The sequence below is a fragment of the Mytilus galloprovincialis genome, chromosome 12 (assembly GCF_965363235.1).
Source record: "Mytilus galloprovincialis chromosome 12, xbMytGall1.hap1.1, whole genome shotgun sequence".
Classification (NCBI taxonomy): Eukaryota; Metazoa; Mollusca; class Bivalvia; order Mytilida; family Mytilidae; genus Mytilus; species Mytilus galloprovincialis.
In genome coordinates, this window is record NC_134849.1 from 49576282 (window position 1) to 49596893 (window position 20612).

At 35.5% G+C, this 20612-nt stretch overlaps 26 non-coding genes across 26 annotated transcripts; 12 read left to right on the forward strand and 14 right to left on the reverse strand.

Moving 5' to 3' along the window:
* Positions 1-171: 171 nt before the first annotated feature.
* On the reverse strand, positions 172-253 carry Trnas-aga (transfer RNA serine (anticodon AGA)). The gene has a single exon. It is a non-coding gene; the product is annotated as a tRNA-Ser (tRNA).
* Positions 254-662: 409 nt separating this feature from the next.
* On the forward strand, positions 663-734 carry Trnaw-cca (transfer RNA tryptophan (anticodon CCA)). The gene has a single exon. It is a non-coding gene; the product is annotated as a tRNA-Trp (tRNA).
* A 559-nt stretch (positions 735-1293) lies between these two features.
* On the reverse strand, positions 1294-1375 carry Trnas-aga (transfer RNA serine (anticodon AGA)). Its single transcript has one exon. It is a non-coding gene; the product is annotated as a tRNA-Ser (tRNA).
* Positions 1376-1784: 409 nt separating this feature from the next.
* On the forward strand, positions 1785-1856 carry Trnaw-cca (transfer RNA tryptophan (anticodon CCA)). Its single transcript has one exon. It is a non-coding gene; the product is annotated as a tRNA-Trp (tRNA).
* A 559-nt stretch (positions 1857-2415) lies between these two features.
* Positions 2416-2497, reverse strand: Trnas-aga (transfer RNA serine (anticodon AGA)). Its single transcript has one exon. It is a non-coding gene; the product is annotated as a tRNA-Ser (tRNA).
* A 409-nt stretch (positions 2498-2906) lies between these two features.
* On the forward strand, positions 2907-2978 carry Trnaw-cca (transfer RNA tryptophan (anticodon CCA)). Its single transcript has one exon. It is a non-coding gene; the product is annotated as a tRNA-Trp (tRNA).
* Positions 2979-3537: 559 nt separating this feature from the next.
* On the reverse strand, positions 3538-3619 carry Trnas-aga (transfer RNA serine (anticodon AGA)). The gene has a single exon. It is a non-coding gene; the product is annotated as a tRNA-Ser (tRNA).
* Positions 3620-4028: 409 nt separating this feature from the next.
* Trnaw-cca (transfer RNA tryptophan (anticodon CCA)) lies at positions 4029-4100 on the forward strand. Its single transcript has one exon. It is a non-coding gene; the product is annotated as a tRNA-Trp (tRNA).
* A 559-nt stretch (positions 4101-4659) lies between these two features.
* Positions 4660-4741, reverse strand: Trnas-aga (transfer RNA serine (anticodon AGA)). Its single transcript has one exon. It is a non-coding gene; the product is annotated as a tRNA-Ser (tRNA).
* Positions 4742-5150: 409 nt separating this feature from the next.
* Positions 5151-5222, forward strand: Trnaw-cca (transfer RNA tryptophan (anticodon CCA)). Its single transcript has one exon. It is a non-coding gene; the product is annotated as a tRNA-Trp (tRNA).
* A 559-nt stretch (positions 5223-5781) lies between these two features.
* Trnas-aga (transfer RNA serine (anticodon AGA)) lies at positions 5782-5863 on the reverse strand. The gene has a single exon. It is a non-coding gene; the product is annotated as a tRNA-Ser (tRNA).
* Positions 5864-6272: 409 nt separating this feature from the next.
* Positions 6273-6344, forward strand: Trnaw-cca (transfer RNA tryptophan (anticodon CCA)). The gene has a single exon. It is a non-coding gene; the product is annotated as a tRNA-Trp (tRNA).
* Positions 6345-6903: 559 nt separating this feature from the next.
* Trnas-aga (transfer RNA serine (anticodon AGA)) lies at positions 6904-6985 on the reverse strand. Its single transcript has one exon. It is a non-coding gene; the product is annotated as a tRNA-Ser (tRNA).
* Positions 6986-7394: 409 nt separating this feature from the next.
* Positions 7395-7466, forward strand: Trnaw-cca (transfer RNA tryptophan (anticodon CCA)). The gene has a single exon. It is a non-coding gene; the product is annotated as a tRNA-Trp (tRNA).
* A 559-nt stretch (positions 7467-8025) lies between these two features.
* Trnas-aga (transfer RNA serine (anticodon AGA)) lies at positions 8026-8107 on the reverse strand. Its single transcript has one exon. It is a non-coding gene; the product is annotated as a tRNA-Ser (tRNA).
* Positions 8108-8516: 409 nt separating this feature from the next.
* On the forward strand, positions 8517-8588 carry Trnaw-cca (transfer RNA tryptophan (anticodon CCA)). Its single transcript has one exon. It is a non-coding gene; the product is annotated as a tRNA-Trp (tRNA).
* A 559-nt stretch (positions 8589-9147) lies between these two features.
* Trnas-aga (transfer RNA serine (anticodon AGA)) lies at positions 9148-9229 on the reverse strand. The gene has a single exon. It is a non-coding gene; the product is annotated as a tRNA-Ser (tRNA).
* A 298-nt stretch (positions 9230-9527) lies between these two features.
* Trnaw-cca (transfer RNA tryptophan (anticodon CCA)) lies at positions 9528-9599 on the forward strand. The gene has a single exon. It is a non-coding gene; the product is annotated as a tRNA-Trp (tRNA).
* A 559-nt stretch (positions 9600-10158) lies between these two features.
* On the reverse strand, positions 10159-10240 carry Trnas-aga (transfer RNA serine (anticodon AGA)). The gene has a single exon. It is a non-coding gene; the product is annotated as a tRNA-Ser (tRNA).
* A 409-nt stretch (positions 10241-10649) lies between these two features.
* Trnaw-cca (transfer RNA tryptophan (anticodon CCA)) lies at positions 10650-10721 on the forward strand. The gene has a single exon. It is a non-coding gene; the product is annotated as a tRNA-Trp (tRNA).
* A 559-nt stretch (positions 10722-11280) lies between these two features.
* Trnas-aga (transfer RNA serine (anticodon AGA)) lies at positions 11281-11362 on the reverse strand. Its single transcript has one exon. It is a non-coding gene; the product is annotated as a tRNA-Ser (tRNA).
* Positions 11363-11660: 298 nt separating this feature from the next.
* Trnaw-cca (transfer RNA tryptophan (anticodon CCA)) lies at positions 11661-11732 on the forward strand. Its single transcript has one exon. It is a non-coding gene; the product is annotated as a tRNA-Trp (tRNA).
* A 559-nt stretch (positions 11733-12291) lies between these two features.
* Trnas-aga (transfer RNA serine (anticodon AGA)) lies at positions 12292-12373 on the reverse strand. Its single transcript has one exon. It is a non-coding gene; the product is annotated as a tRNA-Ser (tRNA).
* A 6727-nt stretch (positions 12374-19100) lies between these two features.
* Trnas-aga (transfer RNA serine (anticodon AGA)) lies at positions 19101-19182 on the reverse strand. Its single transcript has one exon. It is a non-coding gene; the product is annotated as a tRNA-Ser (tRNA).
* Positions 19183-19591: 409 nt separating this feature from the next.
* On the forward strand, positions 19592-19663 carry Trnaw-cca (transfer RNA tryptophan (anticodon CCA)). The gene has a single exon. It is a non-coding gene; the product is annotated as a tRNA-Trp (tRNA).
* Positions 19664-20222: 559 nt separating this feature from the next.
* On the reverse strand, positions 20223-20304 carry Trnas-aga (transfer RNA serine (anticodon AGA)). The gene has a single exon. It is a non-coding gene; the product is annotated as a tRNA-Ser (tRNA).
* Positions 20305-20612: the final 308 nt, after the last annotated feature.

Here is a 20612-nt window from a genome sequence, read left to right on the forward strand (position 1 = left end):
AAGCTGAATGAACTCTGTCATATAACATCTGAATTCATTCAAAATGGTCGTTTTCAGGACAGAATCAATCTGTGGGTAACTTATCGATAACTTTGTTTCCTACTTGTCTTTGAGCGCGTTGAGTGAGCAGTGTGTGTGATTCATTACAAAAAGTGGATATCAAAAAGTCTGCGTCGTCGACAGGATTCGAACCTGTGCGGGGAGACCCCAATAGATTTCTAGTCTATCGCCTTAACCACTCGGCCACGACGACTTGATACATTCGTCCAAAATTAACTCCTTTATACTTAATACCAGATGCGACAACAACCTGTCGTAAGTGCCACATCGTCATACGGAAGTCATCTGATAAGTTCTTAATTTTCCATTAGCAAGTCTGAATTAGGAAACTTAGCCTTTGTTAAATTATAGTAACTAGAGTTAAATTCGGCAAGTTTACAATTTTGGATTGTAGCCGCAGTCGATATTTTCAATATTCAAGTTTGTCTTGTACATTTTGTCTATAAATTATCATGATTGATTCGCGTTGAATCGTATATTTTTCAAAAAGTAAGGAAAACACGATTTTATTTTTTTTACAGCCAAAGGGAGGGGTACAGGTTTAGTAGGATCGATAATAACCTGAGCGTTATAGACTAAAAATTCCATTAGGTTGGAAGAAGGACTCCGTGGCGCAACGGTAGCGCGTCTGACTCCAGATCAGAAGGTTGCGTGTTCGAATCACGTCGGGGTCATATGTATTTTTGATGCAATTTTCTAGAGATATTGAAAAGGTCTCCCATTCAACGTTTACTTTGTGTCAATTGAAAGAAACTGATTGCAAACTGTGTGAGTGAAAGAGATACCTACTCAGTTGATGCCTGTTTCTCGTTCAAGTTACATGTCAGTGAAACACAAAGATTCTCACATACGTTATTCTTACTTTGTATCTAACAGTTTTCCTTCAATAACAATTTAATTTCAGACGGAAGATAGGAAAGCTGACGATTTTTATCAAAATCAAAGTATTTACTGGCAAATCACCGTTTTATCTCCCCGAAATTGTTAGGATTGATACTGAGAGTGTGTGCCTTTTTCTTCCTCTATGCATGATACCTTAACGATCTTCCTCACTCACCAGTTAAGCTGAATGAACTCTGTCATATAACATCTGAATTCATTCAAAATGGTCGTTTTCAGGACAGAATCAATCTGTGGGTAACTTATCGATAACTTTGTTTCCTACTTGTCTTTGAGCGCGTTGAGTGAGCAGTGTGTGTGATTCATTACAAAAAGTGGATATCAAAAAGTCTGCGTCGTCGACAGGATTCGAACCTGTGCGGGGAGACCCCAATAGATTTCTAGTCTATCGCCTTAACCACTCGGCCACGACGACTTGATACATTCGTCCAAAATTAACTCCTTTATACTTAATACCAGATGCGACAACAACCTGTCGTAAGTGCCACATCGTCATACGGAAGTCATCTGATAAGTTCTTAATTTTCCATTAGCAAGTCTGAATTAGGAAACTTAGCCTTTGTTAAATTATAGTAACTAGAGTTAAATTCGGCAAGTTTACAATTTTGGATTGTAGCCGCAGTCGATATTTTCAATATTCAAGTTTGTCTTGTACATTTTGTCTATAAATTATCATGATTGATTCGCGTTGAATCGTATATTTTTCAAAAAGTAAGGAAAACGCGATTTTATTTTTTTTACAGCCAAAGGGAGGGGTACAGGTTTAGTAGGATCGATAATAACCTGAGCGTTATAGACTAAAAATTCCATTAGGTTGCAAGAAGGACTCCGTGGCGCAACGGTAGCGCGTCTGACTCCAGATCAGAAGGTTGCGTGTTCGAATCACGTCGGGGTCATATGTATTTTTGATGCAATTTTCTAGAGATATTGAAAAGGTCTCCCATTCAACGTTTACTTTGTGTCAATTGAAAGAAACTGATTGCAAACTGTGTGAGTGAAAGAGATACCTACTCAGTTGATGCCTGTTTCTCGTTCAAGTTACATGTCAGTGAAACACAAAGATTCTCACATACGTTATTCTTACTTTGTATCTAACAGTTTTCCTTCAATAACAATTTAATTTCAGACGGAAGATAGGAAAGCTGACGATTTTTATCAAAATCAAAGTATTTACTGGCAAATCACCGTTTTATCTCCCCGAAATTGTTAGGATTGATACTGAGAGTGTGTGCCTTTTTCTTCCTCTATGCATGATACCTTAACGATCTTCCTCACTCACCAGTTAAGCTGAATGAACTCTGTCATATAACATCTGAATTCATTCAAAATGGTCGTTTTCAGGACAGAATCAATCTGTGGGTAACTTATCGATAACTTTGTTTCCTACTTGTCTTTGAGCGCGTTGAGTGAGCAGTGTGTGTGATTCATTACAAAAAGTGGATATCAAAAAGTCTGCGTCGTCGACAGGATTCGAACCTGTGCGGGGAGACCCCAATAGATTTCTAGTCTATCGCCTTAACCACTCGGCCACGACGACTTGATACATTCGTCCAAAATTAACTCCTTTATACTTAATACCAGATGCGACAACAACCTGTCGTAAGTGCCACATCGTCATACGGAAGTCATCTGATAAGTTCTTAATTTTCCATTAGCAAGTCTGAATTAGGAAACTTAGCCTTTGTTAAATTATAGTAACTAGAGTTAAATTCGGCAAGTTTACAATTTTGGATTGTAGCCGCAGTCGATATTTTCAATATTCAAGTTTGTCTTGTACATTTTGTCTATAAATTATCATGATTGATTCGCGTTGAATCGTATATTTTTCAAAAAGTAAGGAAAACACGATTTTATTTTTTTTACAGCCAAAGGGAGGGGTACAGGTTTAGTAGGATCGATAATAACCTGAGCGTTATAGACTAAAAATTCCATTAGGTTGGAAGAAGGACTCCGTGGCGCAACGGTAGCGCGTCTGACTCCAGATCAGAAGGTTGCGTGTTCGAATCACGTCGGGGTCATATGTATTTTTGATGCAATTTTCTAGAGATATTGAAAAGGTCTCCCATTCAACGTTTACTTTGTGTCAATTGAAAGAAACTGATTGCAAACTGTGTGAGTGAAAGAGATACCTACTCAGTTGATGCCTGTTTCTCGTTCAAGTTACATGTCAGTGAAACACAAAGATTCTCACATACGTTATTCTTACTTTGTATCTAACAGTTTTCCTTCAATAACAATTTAATTTCAGACGGAAGATAGGAAAGCTGACGATTTTTATCAAAATCAAAGTATTTACTGGCAAATCACCGTTTTATCTCCCCGAAATTGTTAGGATTGATACTGAGAGTGTGTGCCTTTTTCTTCCTCTATGCATGATACCTTAACGATCTTCCTCACTCACCAGTTAAGCTGAATGAACTCTGTCATATAACATCTGAATTCATTCAAAATGGTCGTTTTCAGGACAGAATCAATCTGTGGGTAACTTATCGATAACTTTGTTTCCTACTTGTCTTTGAGCGCGTTGAGTGAGCAGTGTGTGTGATTCATTACAAAAAGTGGATATCAAAAAGTCTGCGTCGTCGACAGGATTCGAACCTGTGCGGGGAGACCCCAATAGATTTCTAGTCTATCGCCTTAACCACTCGGCCACGACGACTTGATACATTCGTCCAAAATTAACTCCTTTATACTTAATACCAGATGCGACAACAACCTGTCGTAAGTGCCACATCGTCATACGGAAGTCATCTGATAAGTTCTTAATTTTCCATTAGCAAGTCTGAATTAGGAAACTTAGCCTTTGTTAAATTATAGTAACTAGAGTTAAATTCGGCAAGTTTACAATTTTGGATTGTAGCCGCAGTCGATATTTTCAATATTCAAGTTTGTCTTGTACATTTTGTCTATAAATTATCATGATTGATTCGCGTTGAATCGTATATTTTTCAAAAAGTAAGGAAAACACGATTTTATTTTTTTTACAGCCAAAGGGAGGGGTACAGGTTTAGTAGGATCGATAATAACCTGAGCGTTATAGACTAAAAATTCCATTAGGTTGGAAGAAGGACTCCGTGGCGCAACGGTAGCGCGTCTGACTCCAGATCAGAAGGTTGCGTGTTCGAATCACGTCGGGGTCATATGTATTTTTGATGCAATTTTCTAGAGATATTGAAAAGGTCTCCCATTCAACGTTTACTTTGTGTCAATTGAAAGAAACTGATTGCAAACTGTGTGAGTGAAAGAGATACCTACTCAGTTGATGCCTGTTTCTCGTTCAAGTTACATGTCAGTGAAACACAAAGATTCTCACATACGTTATTCTTACTTTGTATCTAACAGTTTTCCTTCAATAACAATTTAATTTCAGACGGAAGATAGGAAAGCTGACGATTTTTATCAAAATCAAAGTATTTACTGGCAAATCACCGTTTTATCTCCCCGAAATTGTTAGGATTGATACTGAGAGTGTGTGCCTTTTTCTTCCTCTATGCATGATACCTTAACGATCTTCCTCACTCACCAGTTAAGCTGAATGAACTCTGTCATATAACATCTGAATTCATTCAAAATGGTCGTTTTCAGGACAGAATCAATCTGTGGGTAACTTATCGATAACTTTGTTTCCTACTTGTCTTTGAGCGCGTTGAGTGAGCAGTGTGTGTGATTCATTACAAAAAGTGGATATCAAAAAGTCTGCGTCGTCGACAGGATTCGAACCTGTGCGGGGAGACCCCAATAGATTTCTAGTCTATCGCCTTAACCACTCGGCCACGACGACTTGATACATTCGTCCAAAATTAACTCCTTTATACTTAATACCAGATGCGACAACAACCTGTCGTAAGTGCCACATCGTCATACGGAAGTCATCTGATAAGTTCTTAATTTTCCATTAGCAAGTCTGAATTAGGAAACTTAGCCTTTGTTAAATTATAGTAACTAGAGTTAAATTCGGCAAGTTTACAATTTTGGATTGTAGCCGCAGTCGATATTTTCAATATTCAAGTTTGTCTTGTACATTTTGTCTATAAATTATCATGATTGATTCGCGTTGAATCGTATATTTTTCAAAAAGTAAGGAAAACACGATTTTATTTTTTTTACAGCCAAAGGGAGGGGTACAGGTTTAGTAGGATCGATAATAACCTGAGCGTTATAGACTAAAAATTCCATTAGGTTGGAAGAAGGACTCCGTGGCGCAACGGTAGCGCGTCTGACTCCAGATCAGAAGGTTGCGTGTTCGAATCACGTCGGGGTCATATGTATTTTTGATGCAATTTTCTAGAGATATTGAAAAGGTCTCCCATTCAACGTTTACTTTGTGTCAATTGAAAGAAACTGATTGCAAACTGTGTGAGTGAAAGAGATACCTACTCAGTTGATGCCTGTTTCTCGTTCAAGTTACATGTCAGTGAAACACAAAGATTCTCACATACGTTATTCTTACTTTGTATCTAACAGTTTTCCTTCAATAACAATTTAATTTCAGACGGAAGATAGGAAAGCTGACGATTTTTATCAAAATCAAAGTATTTACTGGCAAATCACCGTTTTATCTCCCCGAAATTGTTAGGATTGATACTGAGAGTGTGTGCCTTTTTCTTCCTCTATGCATGATACCTTAACGATCTTCCTCACTCACCAGTTAAGCTGAATGAACTCTGTCATATAACATCTGAATTCATTCAAAATGGTCGTTTTCAGGACAGAATCAATCTGTGGGTAACTTATCGATAACTTTGTTTCCTACTTGTCTTTGAGCGCGTTGAGTGAGCAGTGTGTGTGATTCATTACAAAAAGTGGATATCAAAAAGTCTGCGTCGTCGACAGGATTCGAACCTGTGCGGGGAGACCCCAATAGATTTCTAGTCTATCGCCTTAACCACTCGGCCACGACGACTTGATACATTCGTCCAAAATTAACTCCTTTATACTTAATACCAGATGCGACAACAACCTGTCGTAAGTGCCACATCGTCATACGGAAGTCATCTGATAAGTTCTTAATTTTCCATTAGCAAGTCTGAATTAGGAAACTTAGCCTTTGTTAAATTATAGTAACTAGAGTTAAATTCGGCAAGTTTACAATTTTGGATTGTAGCCGCAGTCGATATTTTCAATATTCAAGTTTGTCTTGTACATTTTGTCTATAAATTATCATGATTGATTCGCGTTGAATCGTATATTTTTCAAAAAGTAAGGAAAACACGATTTTATTTTTTTTACAGCCAAAGGGAGGGGTACAGGTTTAGTAGGATCGATAATAACCTGAGCGTTATAGACTAAAAATTCCATTAGGTTGGAAGAAGGACTCCGTGGCGCAACGGTAGCGCGTCTGACTCCAGATCAGAAGGTTGCGTGTTCGAATCACGTCGGGGTCATATGTATTTTTGATGCAATTTTCTAGAGATATTGAAAAGGTCTCCCATTCAACGTTTACTTTGTGTCAATTGAAAGAAACTGATTGCAAACTGTGTGAGTGAAAGAGATACCTACTCAGTTGATGCCTGTTTCTCGTTCAAGTTACATGTCAGTGAAACACAAAGATTCTCACATACGTTATTCTTACTTTGTATCTAACAGTTTTCCTTCAATAACAATTTAATTTCAGACGGAAGATAGGAAAGCTGACGATTTTTATCAAAATCAAAGTATTTACTGGCAAATCACCGTTTTATCTCCCCGAAATTGTTAGGATTGATACTGAGAGTGTGTGCCTTTTTCTTCCTCTATGCATGATACCTTAACGATCTTCCTCACTCACCAGTTAAGCTGAATGAACTCTGTCATATAACATCTGAATTCATTCAAAATGGTCGTTTTCAGGACAGAATCAATCTGTGGGTAACTTATCGATAACTTTGTTTCCTACTTGTCTTTGAGCGCGTTGAGTGAGCAGTGTGTGTGATTCATTACAAAAAGTGGATATCAAAAAGTCTGCGTCGTCGACAGGATTCGAACCTGTGCGGGGAGACCCCAATAGATTTCTAGTCTATCGCCTTAACCACTCGGCCACGACGACTTGATACATTCGTCCAAAATTAACTCCTTTATACTTAATACCAGATGCGACAACAACCTGTCGTAAGTGCCACATCGTCATACGGAAGTCATCTGATAAGTTCTTAATTTTCCATTAGCAAGTCTGAATTAGGAAACTTAGCCTTTGTTAAATTATAGTAACTAGAGTTAAATTCGGCAAGTTTACAATTTTGGATTGTAGCCGCAGTCGATATTTTCAATATTCAAGTTTGTCTTGTACATTTTGTCTATAAATTATCATGATTGATTCGCGTTGAATCGTATATTTTTCAAAAAGTAAGGAAAACACGATTTTATTTTTTTTACAGCCAAAGGGAGGGGTACAGGTTTAGTAGGATCGATAATAACCTGAGCGTTATAGACTAAAAATTCCATTAGGTTGGAAGAAGGACTCCGTGGCGCAACGGTAGCGCGTCTGACTCCAGATCAGAAGGTTGCGTGTTCGAATCACGTCGGGGTCATATGTATTTTTGATGCAATTTTCTAGAGATATTGAAAAGGTCTCACATTCAACGTTTACTTTGTGTCAATTGAAAGAAACTGATTGCAAACTGTGTGAGTGAAAGAGATACCTACTCAGTTGATGCCTGTTTCTCGTTCAAGTTACATGTCAGTGAAACACAAAGATTCTCACATACGTTATTCTTACTTTGTATCTAACAGTTTTCCTTCAATAACAATTTAATTTCAGACGGAAGATAGGAAAGCTGACGATTTTTATCAAAATCAAAGTATTTACTGGCAAATCACCGTTTTATCTCCCCGAAATTGTTAGGATTGATACTGAGAGTGTGTGCCTTTTTCTTCCTCTATGCATGATACCTTAACGATCTTCCTCAGTCACCAGTTAAGCTGAATGAACTCTGTCATATAACATCTGAATTCATTCAAAATGGTCGTTTTCAGGACAGAATCAATCTGTGGGTAACTTATCGATAACTTTGTTTCCTACTTGTCTTTGAGCGCGTTGAGTGAGCAGTGTGTGTGATTCATTACAAAAAGTGGATATCAAAAAGTCTGCGTCGTCGACAGGATTCGAACCTGTGCGGGGAGACCCCAATAGATTTCTAGTCTATCGCCTTAACCACTCGGCCACGACGACTTGATACATTCGTCCAAAATTAACTCCTTTATACTTAATACCAGATGCGACAACAACCTGTCGTAAGTGCCACATCGTCATACGGAAGTCATCTGATAAGTTCTTAATTTTCCATTAGCAAGTCTGAATTAGGAAACTTAGCCTTTGTTAAATTATAGTAACTAGAGTTAAATTCGGCAAGTTTACAATTTTGGATTGTAGCCGCAGTCGATATTTTCAATATTCAAGTTTGTCTTGTACATTTTGTCTATAAATTATCATGATTGATTCGCGTTGAATCGTATATTTTTCAAAAAGTAAGGAAAACACGATTTTATTTTTTTTACAGCCAAAGGGAGGGGTACAGGTTTAGTAGGATCGATAATAACCTGAGCGTTATAGACTAAAAATTCCATTAGGTTGGAAGAAGGACTCCGTGGCGCAACGGTAGCGCGTCTGACTCCAGATCAGAAGGTTGCGTGTTCGAATCACGTCGGGGTCATATGTATTTTTGATGCAATTTTCTAGAGATATTGAAAAGGTCTCACATTCAACGTTTACTTTGTGTCAATTGAAAGAAACTGATTGCAAACTGTGTGAGTGAAAGAGATACCTACTCAGTTGATGCCTGTTTCTCGTTCAAGTTACATGTCAGTGAAACACAAAGATTCTCACATACGTTATTCTTACTTTGTATCTAACAGTTTTCCTTCAATAACAATTTAATTTCAGACGGAAGATAGGAAAGCTGACGATTTTTATCAAAATCAAAGTATTTACTGGCAAATCACCGTTTTATCTCCCCGAAATTGTTAGGATTGATACTGAGAGTGTGTGCCTTTTTCTTCCTCTATGCATGATACCTTAACGATCTTCCTCACTCACCAGTTAAGCTGAATGAACTCTGTCATATAACATCTGAATTCATTCAAAATGGTCGTTTTCAGGACAGAATCAATCTGTGGGTAACTTATCGATAACTTTGTTTCCTACTTGTCTTTGAGCGCGTTGAGTGAGCAGTGTGTGTGATTCATTACAAAAAGTGGATATCAAAAAGTCTGCGTCGTCGACAGGATTCGAACCTGTGCGGGGAGACCCCAATAGATTTCTAGTCTATCGCCTTAACCACTCGGCCACGACGACTTAATACATTCGTCCAAAATTAACTCCTTTATACTTAATACCAGATGCGACAACAACCTGTCGTAAGTACCACATCGTCATACGGAAGTCATCTGATAAGTTCTTAATTTTCCATTAGCAAGTCTGAATTAGGAAACTTAGCCTTTGTTAAATTATAGTAACTAGAGTTAAATTCGGCAAGTTTACAATTTTGGATTGTAGCCGCAGTCGATATTTTCAATATTCAAGTTTGTCTTGTACATTTTGTCGATAATAACCTGAGCGTTATAGACTAAAAATTCCATTAGGTTGGAAGAAGGACTCCGTGGCGCAACGGTAGCGCGTCTGACTCCAGATCAGAAGGTTGCGTGTTCGAATCACGTCGGGGTCATATGTATTTTTGATGCAATTTTCTAGAGATATTGAAAAGGTCTCACATTCAACGTTTACTTTGTGTCAATTGAAAGAAACTGATTGCAAACTGTGTGAGTGAAAGAGATACCTACTCAGTTGATGCCTGTTTCTCGTTCAAGTTACATGTCAGTGAAACACAAAGATTCTCACATACGTTATTCTTACTTTGTATCTAACAGTTTTCCTTCAATAACAATTTAATTTCAGACGGAAGATAGGAAAGCTGACGATTTTTATCAAAATCAAAGTATTTACTGGCAAATCACCGTTTTATCTCCCCGAAATTGTTAGGATTGATACTGAGAGTGTGTGCCTTTTTCTTCCTCTATGCATGATACCTTAACGATCTTCCTCAGTCACCAGTTAAGCTGAATGAACTCTGTCATATAACATCTGAATTCATTCAAAATGGTCGTTTTCAGGACAGAATCAATCTGTGGGTAACTTATCGATAACTTTGTTTCCTACTTGTCTTTGAGCGCGTTGAGTGAGCAGTGTGTGTGATTCATTACAAAAGGTGGATATCAAAAAGTCTGCGTCGTCGACAGGATTCGAACCTGTGCGGGGAGACCCCAATAGATTTCTAGTCTATCGCCTTAACCACTCGGCCACGACGACTTGATACATTCGTCCAAAATTAACTCCTTTATACTTAATACCAGATGCGACAACAACCTGTCGTAAGTGCCACATCGTCATACGGAAGTCATCTGATAAGTTCTTAATTTTCCATTAGCAAGTCTGAATTAGGAAACTTAGCCTTTGTTAAATTATAGTAACTAGAGTTAAATTCGGCAAGTTTACAATTTTGGATTGTAGCCGCAGTCGATATTTTCAATATTCAAGTTTGTCTTGTACATTTTGTCTATAAATTATCATGATTGATTCGCGTTGAATCGTATATTTTTCAAAAAGTAAGGAAAACACGATTTTATTTTTTTTACAGCCAAAGGGAGGGGTACAGGTTTAGTAGGATCGATAATAACCTGAGCGTTATAGACTAAAAATTCCATTAGGTTGGAAGAAGGACTCCGTGGCGCAACGGTAGCGCGTCTGACTCCAGATCAGAAGGTTGCGTGTTCGAATCACGTCGGGGTCATATGTATTTTTGATGCAATTTTCTAGAGATATTGAAAAGGTCTCACATTCAACGTTTACTTTGTGTCAATTGAAAGAAACTGATTGCAAACTGTGTGAGTGAAAGAGATACCTACTCAGTTGATGCCTGTTTCTCGTTCAAGTTACATGTCAGTGAAACACAAAGATTCTCACATACGTTATTCTTACTTTGTATCTAACAGTTTTCCTTCAATAACAATTTAATTTCAGACGGAAGATAGGAAAGCTGACGATTTTTATCAAAATCAAAGTATTTACTGGCAAATCACCGTTTTATCTCCCCGAAATTGTTAGGATTGATACTGAGAGTGTGTGCCTTTTTCTTCCTCTATGCATGATACCTTAACGATCTTCCTCACTCACCAGTTAAGCTGAATGAACTCTGTCATATAACATCTGAATTCATTCAAAATGGTCGTTTTCAGGACAGAATCAATCTGTGGGTAACTTATCGATAACTTTGTTTCCTACTTGTCTTTGAGCGCGTTGAGTGAGCAGTGTGTGTGATTCATTACAAAAAGTGGATATCAAAAAGTCTGCGTCGTCGACAGGATTCGAACCTGTGCGGGGAGACCCCAATAGATTTCTAGTCTATCGCCTTAACCACTCGGCCACGACGACTTAATACATTCGTCCAAAATTAACTCCTTTATACTTAATACCAGATGCGACAACAACCTGTCGTAAGTACCACATCGTCATACGGAAGTCATCTGATAAGTTCTTAATTTTCCATTAGCAAGTCTGAATTAGGAAACTTAGCCTTTGTTAAATTATAGTAACTAGAGTTAAATTCGGCAAGTTTACAATTTTGGATTGTAGCCGCAGTCGATATTTTCAATATTCAAGTTTGTCTTGTACATTTTGTCGATAATAACCTGAGCGTTATAGACTAAAAATTCCATTAGGTTGGAAGAAGGACTCCGTGGCGCAACGGTAGCGCGTCTGACTCCAGATCAGAAGGTTGCGTGTTCGAATCACGTCGGGGTCATATGTATTTTTGATGCAATTTTCTAGAGATATTGAAAAGGTCTCACATTCAACGTTTACTTTGTGTCAATTGAAAGAAACTGATTGCAAACTGTGTGAGTGAAAGAGATACCTACTCAGTTGATGCCTGTTTCTCGTTCAAGTTACATGTCAGTGAAACACAAAGATTCTCACATACGTTATTCTTACTTTGTATCTAACAGTTTTCCTTCAATAACAATTTAATTTCAGACGGAAGATAGGAAAGCTAACGATTTTTATCAAAATCAAAGTATTTACTGGCAAATCACCGTTTTATCTCCCCGAAATTGTTAGGAGTGATACTGAGAGTGTGTGCCTTTTTCTTCCTCTATGCATGATACCTTAACGATCTTCCTCACTCACCAGTTAAGCTGAATGAACTCTGTCATATAACATCTGAATTCATTCAAAATGGTCGTTTTCAGGACAGAATCAATCTGTGGGTAACTTATCGATAACTTTGTTTCCTACTTGTCTTTGAGCGCGTTGAGTGAGCAGTGTGTGTGATTCATTACAAAAAGTGGATATCAAAAAGTCTGCGTCGTCGACAGGATTCGAACCTGTGCGGGGAGACCCCAATAGATTTCTAGTCTATCGCCTTAACCACTCGGCCACGACGACTTGATACATTCGTCCAAAATTAACTCCTTTATACTTAATACCAGATGCGACAACAACCTGTCGTAAGTACCACATCGTCATACGGAAGTCATCTGATAAGTTCTTAATTTTCCATTAGCAAGTCTGAATTAGGAAACTTAGCCTTTGTTAAATTATAGTAACTAGAGTTAAATTCGGCAAGTTTACAATTTTGGATTGTAGCCGCAGTCGATATTTTCAGGGACTTCCGGTTGACCTATGAAAGAGTAAACAGGTGTTTATATCGAGAGAGTCAATCTAATTTAAAAACTGTGTTTTTCCAAGTCATCGTATATGTGAATTTGTATATTTTTTGTCAGAATGTGATAATATACCTTAATATCGTTTGATTTTTTCAACTTTTTTGTTGAAAAAGACTTTGTTTTGTCACCCGGGATGGGTGACAAAACGTACCCTTTGGATGACAATTATTCAAAGGAACAAACTGTTCGTGTGAATGTTGGCAGTACTAAAGTGATTACCCCAGAATTAGTGATAGATGAAATTGAAAAGAAATGTGGTGTAGGATCGGTGCTAGCGTGTGTTCCCAAGAATGATAACAATTATGAAGTAGTAATGCGGGAAAGGAGAAATGTAGGAGAAATATCAGGAGACGGTTTATTTATACAAGGTAAATCCATTAGTGTAAATGAACTAGTATCAGTATTTAGAATTGTGTCAATTTTCAATATGAGCATGTACGTAACAGATGAAGAAATAATTGATAGATTTGATAGAATGGGTGTTGAAATAGTAACTGACATTAGGAAAAGAAAAATGAGCAGTAGATCGAATGTATATGATGGTACTAGGGTTTTTAAAGTAAAATTACCACCTACACTTGCCTCAATACCGTATTCTATGAAATTTACAGTTAGCGGGAAGGAAACAGCATATTATAGGGTTATTCATAATGACCAGGTCAAAGTTTGTTCGGGTTGTTATAGTGCTGAACATTTATACAAAGATTGTCCAGAATTTAAATGTTTTAAATGTGGTCAACAAGGACATATTAGTAAAAACTGTTTAGAGAATAAGTGTAAGAGTTGCCTAAGGCCATACAGTGATTGCGATTGTTTAACGAGAAAGCGTTATTTCGGAGAAGGATTTGGTCATATACCCGAAGGAAAAAGAAAAACACCTTGGGGCAGAGTTTCGGACCACAAAAGAAAATATCAAGAAATTATCACCAGTAGTGAAGAAAACAATACAGAATTAAAAGAAAGTGAAAATGACTTGATTAGTGGGAATACGTTAGATGTTGGTCCCTCAGTCATAAGTTCGGAACAGGGAACCAGTGATGATGTGAAAAAGTCAAAGGTGGTAAAAGTTGTTGCCGATGTACACACAAGTGATATCATGTGTGATGATATAGAAGCTAATGGTGAGGATTGGAATGGAGATGACGTTAACAGAAATGGTAATGGTAATGGAGATGGAGCAATTGGTGATGGTATTGGTAATGGAGATGAAGATGATGATGATGAATATACAGACGCTGATGAAGCCATGGCAGATGATGTAACAGAGACCGTTGATAACGCGTCCGAAAATGGTGAAAAGACAAAGATCGCGACTGACAATAGTGAACAGACGAAGATCGCGACCGACAATGGTGTAAAGACAAAGATCGCGACCGAGATGACGAATAAAGACAGTGAGCACATTTCAGAAGGACATATTGTAACTGTTAATAGCAATATTAGTAAATGTAATGTATTGTTAAGTACAAATGAAATTATGAATGAAAATGTTTCATGTGAAACAAATGTTAATGATGAGAAAATTAGTAACATCCCCTCTCTGGAACAAAAATGCAGCCAGGGAGGAGATGATGGTGTATTTGGTGAATTAGATGAAATAAGTATGGACACTGACCCATTGACTGATGAAGAAAGTGAGTGGGCTAGTGTAGAAGACAAATGCAAAAATATATTTAAAAAAAATGCAAGACGAAAGTCATTGAAAGTTAAGGTTAATGTAAGAGCTGCTATGTTGGCACATCAAAAAAAAAATAGAAACAAATAAAAATGGATTGTAAATATTATATAATATTCAATATATTTTTTATAGTAATGGCTATGTTTAATGTTATAAGTCTTAATTGTAACGGACTTTGTGATAGCAATAAGAGGAATTGTATTTTTTCATTGTGTAATGAAAGATTTTATGATATTATATGTTTACAAGAAACATTTTGGAATGATTTGTTTGTAGAAAGAATTAAAAGAGATAAAACTATTTGGGATGGAGATATTTTTTATAGTAATAGTGGTAATAACCGTCAAGGTGTTGCTATTCTTGTTAGTAAGAAATTAAAAAACATTTTTTTAGAAGTGGAAAATGATAATGGAAGATTTATTCATATAAAAGGGACAATTAATGATAAATTAATTGACATTTATAATATATATGCACCAAATAATGTAAATGAAAGATATGAGTTTTTCTTAAAGTGTAAACAAAAAATTAGTAAAGGAAAATATGTATTAGTTGCTGGAGATTTTAATACTACATTATCAAGTTTGGATAAGAGTGGTAAAACCATGCATTGTAATGATAAGGCTGTAAAATCCTTATGTAATTTTATGCAAGAAAAAGAATTATATGATATTTGGAGAAATAGAAATGTTAATACAAAAGTTTTTTCTAGAAAACAGGTTGTACAAGGGTTTTTAACCCAAAGCAGAATAGACTATTTTCTAGTGTCATTAGATTTAAAATCATGTATTAAGAATATTCATTATAAGGATACTAGTTTTAGTGATCATAGTATCGTCAGCATGAAGATAGATTTTTGTAATGTAGAAAGAGGTCCAGGTGTGTGGGTTTTTAATAATTCATTTTTACAAGATGAGTTATTTATTGATAAAATGAAGAGATTATTTGCAAATGAAATTGGGTCAGATTTTTATGTGTCAAATCCCTTAATTTGGTGGGATAATTTAAAATTTACAATTAAAAGATTAAGCCAAATTTATGGCAAAGAAAAGCAAAAAGATTTAAACAGGGAATATTATAAATTGCAGAATAAAATTCAAGAATTATCAGTAAAATCTGCAAATGGTATTCAGATAAACAGTGAACAATTTTTAGAATTGCAAACGCAATTAGAAGATATTGAAACATACAAATGTCAAGGTGCAATTTTAAGATCAAAGTCACAGTGGGCTTTAGAAAGTGATAGAAATACTGCATATTTTTTGAAATTAGAAAAGTATCGACAGAATAAGAATGTGATAAGTGAAATAAAAGATTGTGATGGGAAAATTGTTACAGAAACAAATGATTTACTTGATGTTATACATGATTATTATAAACATTTGTTTTCTTGTGTTAGTATTGATATGCATTCAGTTGATGAATTATTGAATAATGTTAATGTAAAAATTGATGATGAAGATGTAGAAATGTGTGATGATGAAATTAGTATTGAGGAAATTGAAAAATCCTTAAAAGGTATGAAAAAAGGGAAAACACCTGGACCAGATGGTATAACTGCAGAATTTTATTTGTATTTTTTCAATGAATTAAAGCATGTATTACTCTATATTTATCAAAGTATTGAGGAAAATGAAGAATTATCTAGATCTATGAGATATGGGAATATAAATATAATTTTTAAAAACAAAGGTGATCAATCAGATTTGAAAAACTTTAGGCCAATTAGCTTGTTGAATGTTGACTACAAAATACTTGCCAGAGTAATGGCAAATAGATTTAAGTATGTACTACCAAAAGTTATTTCACCAAATCAAAGCTGTTGTATTCTAGGAAAAGATATATCTGATACAGTTGTTAGTGTTAGGGATTTTATGGATTTAGTAGAAATGGATGATATAGAATGTTATTTATTAAAATTAGATCAAGAAAAAGCATTTGACAGAGCTGGACACGAGTATCTTTTTGCAGTTTTGGATAAATTTGGATTTGGTAATAAATTCAAAAAATGGATAAAAATATTTTACACCAACATTTTTAGTTCAGTTAAATGTAATGGATTTTTGACTCCATACTTTAGATTGAAAAACTCTGTCAAACAGGGGTGTCCCATTTCGGCTCTGTTATATGTTTTGTTAGCAGAACCATTGAGTATTGCTATTAAGAAAAATTGTGAGATAAGAGGTGTTGTAATACCAAATACAAATGTTGAAGAAAAGGTTTTTGTACATGCTGACGATACAACTTTGACCTTAGTGGACAAAAATTCAGTTAGTGAAACATTTCGGGTACTAGAATTGTACGAAAAAGCATCGGGTGCAAAATTGAATAAAGAAAAATCAGAAGTTTTAGCACTTGGAAAAGGGAAAATTTGTTCAAATGATTTAAAAATTTGGAAAATAAAAGAATGTGATGAAGTCTTACAGTTATTAGGAATATGGGTGGGAAAAAATAAAACATTATGTGAAAAATTGAATTGGGAAGGTAAAGTACAATCAATTACAAAACTCCTGAATTTTTGGAAAATGAGGCATTTAACTCTTCATGGAAGAGTAAGTGTTATTAGTGCCTTACTTATGAGTAAACTGTGGTATACATTAATGGTTGTAAATATACCTGAAAAGTATTGCATACTTATAAAAAAGAAATGTTTAGAATTTTTATGGAATAATAAACCTCCTCTTGTAGCATATGAGGTTATTATCAATAAAGTAGTTGACGGAGGATTGAATTTTCCTGATATTATGCAGAAAATGTATGCTTTTAGATTAAAATATTTGAGTAGACTGTTGGATGAAAACTACTGTGCTATATGGAAACAAACTTGTCTTTATTTCTTTTCTAAGTTTGAAAATATGAATCTTGGAATTGAAATTTTATTCTGTGATCTCCGAAATAGAAAAATAGATGCATTACCAGAATTTTATCAAAGTCTGATTTTGTCATGGCAAAGTATTTGTGAAAATGTAGATATTGAAGTTAATTCAGAAAACGTTTTTGATATTCCGCTTTTTCTAAATCCAAATATTACAAATGGTAATAAAATGTTATATCTTAAGACATTTATTGAAGCAGGTGTATGTAAAATAAAAGACATCGCATATGAATGTAAACCAGGTTTCTTGAAAGAAAGTTATATTCAAGAGATTGTATTAGAAAAATTTCCGGAAGTTTCGGAAAATAAAATGTTACATGCAGTTAGAAATGTGTTAGAAACAATACCTGATGAGTATAAAGTGCTAGTTGAAGCAAATGTGCATGTTAGTAAAACTCCTGTGTTAAAACCCATGATTAAAGATGGCGTCCAAATTTGTTCACTTCCATCCACGACGAATTTTTATTATCGAATGCTTGTATCAAAGCTTTCTAGAGAACCTAAATCTGTATCACGATGGCGTTTGATGTACGCAGATTTTGACCTAAGGAAGATCCAGAAAATCATGAATTTTTCTTTTTTACAAAGCGATTGTCGCGAGGTGGCATTTAAAGTTTTTCATCGTATTATATTTACAAAAGAAAGGCTATTTAAATGCCGTATTACAAAGGACTCACTTTGTCCTATTTGCTCAACTCTACCTGAGAATTTAAATCACCTGATTTTAGAGTGTACGATGTTAACTCGCTTCAATGATTTTGTAAAGAATTTTTTACACAATATTTTGTATAAGAGTTCAGGCAGTTATATAAATGACCTTAGTTTTGAGTTCATGTGTATGTTTGGTTTGACAAAACAAAATAAATATATTAATTACTATTTTGTAAATAGTGTATTAGCAATAAGAAGATTTTGTATTGTAAAAAGACGAAATATTGCAATGTTAGAAAATAAGATTATAGACATAGAACAATACTTTAAGTCTACTCTTGTTAAAAATGTGAACTATGCTTATGAACATTATAAACGCAACAATGCGCTACAATTATTTGAAAAGTATTATAGTGAAAATAATCCAGTATTAATTATTAGAGATAATCAAATTCAAATTGATTTCTAGTGTGATAATTATCATGTGTTATTAATTGTGAATATATTACATATGATTGAAGTTGTAATCTTACAAGCTTATATTGTGATAATGTGAATTTTCAGGAGTATAGCCTGATTATTCTTTTTATATGTATTATCTGAATAAAATTTTATCAAGAGAAAAAAAAAAGCGCGTCTGACTCCAGATCAGAAGGTTGCGTGTTCGAATCACGTCGGGGTCATATGTATTTTTGATGCAATTTTCTAGAGATATTGAAAAGGTCTCACATTCAACGTTTACTTTGTGTCAATTGAAAGAAACTGATTGCAAACTGTGTGAGTGAAAGAGATACCTACTCAGTTGATGCCTGTTTCTCGTTCAAGTTACATGTCAGTGAAACACAAAGATTCTCACATACGTTATTCTTGCTTTGTATCTAACAGTTTTCCTTCAATAACAATTTAATTTCAGACGGAAGATAGGAAAGCTAACGATTTTTATCAAAATCAAAGTATTTACTGGCAAATCACCGTTTTATCTCCCCGAAATTGTTAGGATTGATACTGAGAGTGTGTGCCTTTTTCTTCCTCTATGCATGATACCTTAACGATCTTCCTCACTCACCAGTTAAGCTGAATGAACTCTGTCATATAACATCTGAATTCATTCAAAATGGTCGTTTTCAGGACAGAATCAATCTGTGGGTAACTTATCGATAACTTTGTTTCCTACTTGTCTTTGAGCGCGTTGAGTGAGCAGTGTGTGTGATTCATTACAAAAAGTGGATATCAAAAAGTCTGCGTCGTCGACAGGATTCGAACCTGTGCGGGGAGACCCCAATAGATTTCTAGTCTATCGCCTTAACCACTCGGCCACGACGACTTGATACATTCGTCCAAAATTAACTCCTTTATACTTAATACCAGATGCGACAACAACCTGTCGTAAGTACCACATCGTCATACGGAAGTCATCTGATAAGTTCTTAATTTTCCATTAGCAAGTCTGAATTAGGAAACTTAGCCTTTGTTAAATTATAGTAACTAGAGTTAAATTCGGCAAGTTTACAATTTTGGATTGTAGCCGCAGTCGATATTTTCAATATTCAAGTTTGTCTTGTACATTTTGTCTATAAATTATCATGATTGATTCGCGTTGAATCGTATATTTTTCAAAAAGTAAGGAAAACACGATTTTATTTTTTTTACAGCCAAAGGGAGGGGTACAGGTTTAGTAGGATCGATAATAACCTGAGCGTTATAGACTAAAAATTCCATTAGGTTGGAAGAAGGACTCCGTGGCGCAACGGTAGCGCGTCTGACTCCAGATCAGAAGGTTGCGTGTTCGAATCACGTCGGGGTCATATGTATTTTTGATGCAATTTTCTAGAGATATTGAAAAGGTCTCACATTCAACGTTTACTTTGTGTCAATTGAAAGAAACTGATTGCAAACTGTGTGAGTGAAAGAGATACCTACTCAGTTGATGCCTGTTTCTCGTTCAAGTTACATGTCAGTGAAACACAAAGATTCTCACATACGTTATTCTTACTTTGTATCTAACAGTTTTCCTTCAATAACAATTTAATTTCAGACGGAAGATAGGAAAGCTAACGATTTTTATCAAAATCAAAGTATTTACTGGCAAATCACCGTTTTATCTCCCCGAAATTGTTAGGATTGATACTGAGAGTGTGTGCCTTTTTCTTCCTCTATGCATGATACCTTAACGATCTTCCTCAGTCACCAGTTAAGCTGAATGAACTCTGTCATATAATATCTGAATTCATTCAAAATGGTCGTTTTCAGGACAGAATCAATCTGTGGGTAACTTATCGATAACTTTGTTTCCTACTTGTCTTTGAGCGCGTTGAGTGAGCAGTGTGTGTGATTCATTACAAAAAGTGGATATCAAAAAGTCTGCGTCGTCGACAGGATTCGAACCTGTGCGGGGAGACCCCAATAGATTTCTAGTCTATCGCCTTAACCACTCGGCCACGACGACTTGATACATTCGTCCAAAATTAACTCCTTTATACTTAATACCAGATGCGACAACAACCTGTCGTAAGTACCACATCGTCATACGGAAGTCATCTGATAAGTTCTTAATTTTCCATTAGCAAGTCTGAATTAGGAAACTTAGCCTTTGTTAAATTATAGTAACTAGAGTTAAATTCGGCAAGTTTACAATTTTGGATTGTAGCCGCAGTCGATATTTTCAATATTCAAGTTTGTCTTGTACATTTTGTCTATAAATTATCATGATTGATTCGCGTTGAATCGTATATTTTTCAAAAAGTAAGGAAAACA